Here is a 6,740-nt window from a genome sequence, read left to right as displayed (position 1 = left end):
GACAGACGGACAGAGGGATGCGGGGATGGATGAAGGACAGACAGACGGACAGACAGAGGGATGCGGGGATGGATGAAGGACAGACAGACGGACAGAGGGATGGAGGAGGGACAGACGGACGGACACGGATGCGGGGATGGATGAAGGACAGACAGACAGAGAGATGCGGGGATGGATGAAGGACAGACGGACACGGAGCGATGCGGGGATGGAGGAGGGACAGACAGACGGACACGGATGCGGGGATGGATGAAGGACAGACAGACAGACGGACACGGAGGGATGCGGGGATGGAGGACGCGGGCACGGACGGACGGACGGACAAACGGACAAGCGGATGCACGGAGAGGGACGCGGGGGGGGGGGGGATGGATGGAGGGCGGACAGACGGACACGGCGGGTGGGGGGGGGATGGATGGAGGGCGGACACACGGACGGACACACGGACGGACAGACGGACGGACACACGGACAGACGGACGGACAGACGGACACACGGACGGACAGACGGACGGACGGCCGCGTTCCGTTCTTCGGGCGCTGCGGCGGCGGCGGGGCCGGGCCGGAGGCGCGGGACGGACAAACGGACGCGGGGGGGGAGGGGATGGGAATGGGAATGGGGGGGGGAGGGGGGGGATGGGGGGGGGGAGGGGAACCCAAACCCCCCCCCCCCGCGGCCGCCGCGTGACGTCATCGCGGCCGCTCTTAAAGGGACCGCGCCGGGTTTGAAAAGGAAAAGGGGCGGCCCCTCCCCCCAACACACAGGGAGAGGGGAAGGAATAAATAAAATAAAAATAAAAATAAAAGAAAAATAAAAAATATAAAATAAAAACTAAAAATATAAAATTTCCCCCCCAAAAATCCCAAATATCCCCCCCCAAAATCCCAATTTTTTTCCCCAAAAAATCCCAAAATTCCCCCCAAAAATCCCAAATACCCCCCCAAAAATCCCAAATATCCCTCCATAAAAATCCCAATTTTTTTCCCCCAAAAATCCCAATTTTTTCCCCCAAAAATCCCAAATATCCCCCCAAAATCCCAATTTTTTTCCCCCAAAAAATCCCCAAAATTTTCCCCTAAAAATCCCAAATATCCTCCCAAAAATCCCAATTTTTCCCCCCCAAAAATCCCAAAATTTTCCCCTAACAATCCCAGTTTTTTCCCCTAAAAATCCCAAAATTTTCCCCAAAAAATCCCCCCCCAAAATCCCAAATATCCCCCCAAAATCCCAAATGTCCCCCCCCAAAATCCCCAAATTTTTCCCCCCAAAAATCCCAAAATTTCATCCCCAAATATCTCCCCCAAAAATGCCAATTTTTTCCCCAAAAAAATCCCAAATATCCTCCGCAAAATCCCAAATATCCCCCCAAAAATCCTAAAATTTCATCCCCAAATATCCAAAATATTCACCCCAAAAATCCCAATTTTTTCCCTAAAAAATCCCAAAATTTCTCCCCCAAAAAATCCCAAAATTCCTCCCCAAAATCCCAACTATCCCCCCAAAAATCCCAATTTTTTCCCCCAAAAATCTCAAATATCCCCCCCAAAAAATCCCAAATATCCCCCCCAAAAATCCCAATTTTTTTTTGCCCAAAAAATCCCAAAATTTTCCCCTAAAAATCCCCCCCAAAAATCCCAAAATTTCCCCCCAAAAAATCCCAATTTTTTCCCCCAAAAAATCCCAAAATTTCCCCCCAAAAATCTCAAAATTTTTCCCTCAAAATTCCCGAAATTCCTCCCCCAAAAAATCCCAAAATTCCCCCAGACCAGTCCAGACCAGTCCAGACCAGTATAAACCAGTATAAACCAGTCCAGACCAGTCCAGACCAGTCCAGACCAGTCCAGACCAGTATAAACCAGTATAAACCAGTATAAACCAGTTCAAACCAGTCCAGACCAGTCCAGACCAGTCCAGACCTGTCCAGCCCAGTATAAACCAGTATAAACCAGTATAAACCAGTTCAAACCAGTCCAGACCTGTCCAGCCCAGTATAAACCAGTATAAACCAGTATAAACCAGTCCAGACCAGTCCAGACCAATCCAGACCAGTATAAACCAGTATAAACCAGTCCAGACCAGTCTGGATTGGTCTCTCCCAGTTTCTCCCAGTCCAAACCAGTATAAACCAGTCCAAACCAACCCAGGTCAGTCCGCACCAGTTCAAACCAGTCTGGACCGGTCCCTCCCAGTCCAAACCAGTAAAAACCAGTACTGAACCAGTAGAAACCAGTAGAAACCAGTCCAAACCAACGCTGACCAGCCCCTCCCACTCCAAACCAGTATAAACCAGTCCAAACCAGTCCCTCCCAGTATAAACCAACCCTGACCAGTCCCTCCCAGTCCAAACCAGTATAAACCAGTATAAACCAGTATAAACCCATCCAGACCACTCCAAACCAGTATAAACCAGTCCCTCCCAGTATAAACCAGTATAAACCAGTCCCTCCCAGCCCCTCCCAGTCCAAACCAGTATAAACCAGTTCAATCCACTCCAAACCAGTATAAACCAGTCCCTCCCAGTCCCTCCATGTCCAAACCAGTACAAACCAGTTCAAACCAGTGCAAACCAGTATAAACCAGTCCAAACCAACCCTGTCCAGTCCCTCCCAGTCCCTCCCAGTCCAAACCACTCCAGACCAGTATAAACCAGTTCAAACCACTCCAGACCAGTATAAACCAGTCCCTCCCAGTCCAAACCAGTATAAACCAGTTCAAGCCAGTGCAAACCAGTATAAACCAGTTCCTCACAGCCCCTCCCAGTATAAACCAGTCCAAACCAGTACAAACCACTCCAGACCAGTATAAACCAGTCCAAACCAACCCTGACCAGTCCCTCCCAGCCCCTCCCAGTATAAACCAGTATAAACCAATCCAGACCAGTATAAACCAGTCCCTCCCAGTCCAAACCACTCCAAACCAGTATAAACCAGTCCAAACCAACCCTGACCAGTCCCTCCCACTCCAAACCAGTATAAACCAGTCCCTCCCAGTATAAACCAGTTCAAACCAGTTCAAACCACTCCAAACCAGTATAAACCCATCCAAACCAGCCCAAACCAGCCCAAACCAGTATAAACCAGTCCAAACCAGCCCCTCCCACTCCAAACCAGTTTAAACCAGTTCTAGCCACTCCAAACCAGTATAAACCAGTACAAACCACTCCAGACCAGTATAAACCGGTCCCTCCCAGCCCTTCCCAGTATAAACCAGTATAAACCAATCCAGACCAGTATAAACCAGTCCCTCCCATCCCCTCCCACTCCAAACCAGTATAAACCGGTCCAGACCACTCCAAACCAGTATAAACCAGTCCAAACCAACCCTGACCAGTCCCTCCCAGTACAAACCAGTATAAACCGGTCCAGACCACTCCAAACCAGTATAAACCAGCCCCTCCCAGCCCCTCCCAATATAAACCAGTATAAACCAGTATAAACCACTCCAAACCAGTATAAACCAGGTCAAGCCACTCCAAACCAGTATAAACCAATCCAGACCAGTCCCTCCCAGTCCAAACCAGTACAAACCACTCAGACTCCGCCCACTCCCAGTCAGCTCCAGGATCCCTGGAATTCTTTATTGCCCCTCCCCCACCCTCCAATCCGGGGGCGGGGCTTGGTGAAATGGGCGGGGCTTAAAGAAGGGGGAGGGGCTTCGGCCACGCCCCTCCCCCCCGCCCTCGGGCTCAGTTCTCCACGGCGGCTGCGGAAGGAAAATCCCAAAATTGACAAATTTCGCCTCAAATTTCTCCCCCAAAAAAATCCCCAAAAATCCCAAAATTTCCCTCTCGGGACCCCATAAACCCCAAAATCCCCAAATTTCTCCTTGAATTGCCCCCCGAAATCCCCAAATTTCACCCCAAAAACTCCCAAGAGTCTCTCAAAAAATCTCCAAATTTCTCCCCTGTGCCCCAAAACTTTCTCCACAAAAATCCTCAAATTTTCTTCCCAAAATTCCCCAAATGCTTCCCCAAAATTTCTCCCCTAAATCCCCAAATCCTCCTCGATTTTTCCCAAAATTTTTCCCAATTTTTATCCCCAATATCCCCTCAAACTTCCCCCCAAAATTCCCAATGTTTTTTCTCCCCAAACTTTTCCCAAATTTCCCCTAAAATTCCCCCCCAAACTTCCCAATTTTTCCCCAATTTTCCCCCCAAAATTCCCATTTTTTTTCCTCCAAATTCCCAATTTCCCCCCGAACTTTACCCAAAACTCCCAAATTTCCCCCCAAACTTCCCAAACTTCCCCTCAATCTTTCAAATTTTTCCCAAAATTTCCTTTTTTCCCCCTAAAATTCCGATTTTTTCGCCCCCCGGACCCACCCAGGCCGTCAGGGGGCGCCACCGCCGGGGCCCCCTCGGGGCCGCTCTGGCCGCTCAACTCGTTGGTCGGCGTCTCCTGCAACAAAATGGCGGCGCTCACCCTCCGATTGGCCAACAGCGCCGTCAATCAAACCCCCCTGCTCGGCGCCCACCAATCACCTGATCGAAGAGGTGCACCGTGACGTCATCGAAGAACGACACCGCCTTGCGCTTCCGGTTGGAGCTCAGTCCCACTTCCGGCGGGCGGCGCGTTGGTTTCAGGAGGCCGCGGAGGCCGCGGCCGCTCCAGGTGGAAACCACGAGCGGGACCGGCCCCGGTGAGGCCCCCGCGGCGTCCGGAGCTTCCTCCGCGTCCTCCGCGTCCTCGTCGGGCTCGTCCGGAGCCGCCCGGGCCGCGTCGGGGCCGCCCCAGCGCGGGGGGAGAGGGCGCAGGGCCAGAGGCGGCAGCGGCAGCGAGAGGCGGGAGGCCTTGGCTGAGGGGAAAAGGGCGGGAAAAGCGAAAAAGGGGAGAAAAGGAGGGGAGATTTGAGGGAAATCAGGGGAAAATGAGGGGAAATTGGGGGGAAATGAAGGAAAATGAGGGAAAAGGCGGGTTAATACGAGGGGAAATAAAGGAAAAATGAGGGAAAAGTGGGGAAAATGAGGGGAAATGGGGGAAAAATGAGGGAAAAGTGGGGAAAAATGAAGGGAAAGTGAGGGGAAAATGGGGGAAAGGGGGTTAAAATGAGGGGAAATAAAGGAAAAATGAGGGGAAATAAAGGAAAAGTGAGAGAAGTTGAGAAAAAAATGAGGGGGAAATGGGGGAAAATGTGGGAAAAGGGGGTGAATTCCCCCAAATCCCCAAAATTCCCCCTAAAACCTGCCCCAAAATTTCCCATCAAGTCCCCAAATCCCCTCCAAAATCCCCTAAAATTACAGAAATTCCCCCAAAATCCCAGAAACTCCCTCATAACCTCCCAAAATCCCCCAAATTCCCCCCAAAACACTCAAATTTTTCCACAACCCCCAAATTTCCCCCGACTCCCCAAATCTTCGCCAAACCCCACAAAACCCCCAAATTTCCCCCCAAAATCTCCCTCCAAATCCCCAATTTCTCCCCACCATTTCCCCCCAAAATCCCCAATTTTTTTTCCCCAAATTCCCCCAAAGCCCCCAGATCTCCCCCCCCCCAAAATTTTCCCTGCAAATCCCCATTTTTTTCCCAAATATTTTCCCCAAAATCCCGAATATTTCCCCCCCAAATCCTCCCCCAATATTCCCCCCAACATTTTTTCCCAAAATCCGCGAATTTTTCCCTCAGATTTTTTCCCAAATATTTTCCCCAAAATCCCGAATGTTTCCCCCCCAAATCCTCCCCCAATATTCCCCCCAACATTTTTTCCCAAAATCCGCGAATTTTTCCCTCAGATTTTTTCCCAAATATTTTCCCCAAAATCCCGAATGTTTCCCCCCCAAATCCTCCCCCAATATTCCCCCCAACATTTTTTCCCAAAATCCGCGAATTTTTCCCTCAGATTTTTTCCCAAATATTTTCCCCAAAATCCCGAATGTTTCCCCCCCAAATCCTCCCCCAATATTCCCCCCAACATTTTTTCCCAAAATCCGCGAATTTTTCCCTCAGATTTTTTCCCAAATATTTTCCCCAAAATCCCGAATGTTTCCCCCCCAAATCCTCCCCCAATATTCCCCCCAACATTTTTTCCCAAAATCCGCGAATTTTTCCCTCAGATTTTTCCCAAAATCCCCGAATTTCCCCCCAATATTTTCCCACCTCGGATCTCGGCGCGGCTCTCCCGCCGCGTGGGGGCGGGGCCTCCCTCCGTGGCTCCGCCCCCTCCTCCTTCTGCGGCCACGCCCCCAGCCTGGCCACGCCCCTCTTCCGCCTTGGCCGCGCCCCCTGTGCTGGCCACGCCCTCTGCCCTGGCCACGCCCCCCGCGCGCGGCCGCAGGAGGTGGCGGGAAACGCCCTCGGTCAGCGACACCTGGAGGCGCTCCTGGCACACCTGGGACACACCTGGGGACACACCTGGGGACACCGGGGACACACCTGGGGACACCGGCGACACACCTGGGGACACACCTGGGGACACCGGGGACACACCTGGGGACACCGGGGACACACCTGGGGACACCTGGGACACACCTGGGGACAGCCCCGGGGCCACCGGGCACACCTGGGACACACCTGGGGACACCTGGGGGGGCGGGGACACACCTGGGGACACCTGAGGTGTCACCTGAGGGGTCACCTGGCGCACCTGGGACACACCTGGGGACACCTGGGGGGGCGGGGACGCACTTGGGGACACCTGGGACACACCTGGGGACACCTGAGGTGTCACCTGAGGGGTCACATGGCACACCTGGGACACACGTGGGGATGGGGACACACCTGGGGACACCTGAGGTGTCACCTGAG

The sequence above is a fragment of the Ammospiza caudacuta genome, chromosome 34, assembly GCF_027887145.1.
Source record: "Ammospiza caudacuta isolate bAmmCau1 chromosome 34, bAmmCau1.pri, whole genome shotgun sequence".
In the NCBI taxonomy this organism is placed as follows: Eukaryota; Metazoa; Chordata; class Aves; order Passeriformes; family Passerellidae; genus Ammospiza; species Ammospiza caudacuta.
This window is presented reverse-complemented; position numbering follows the sequence as displayed.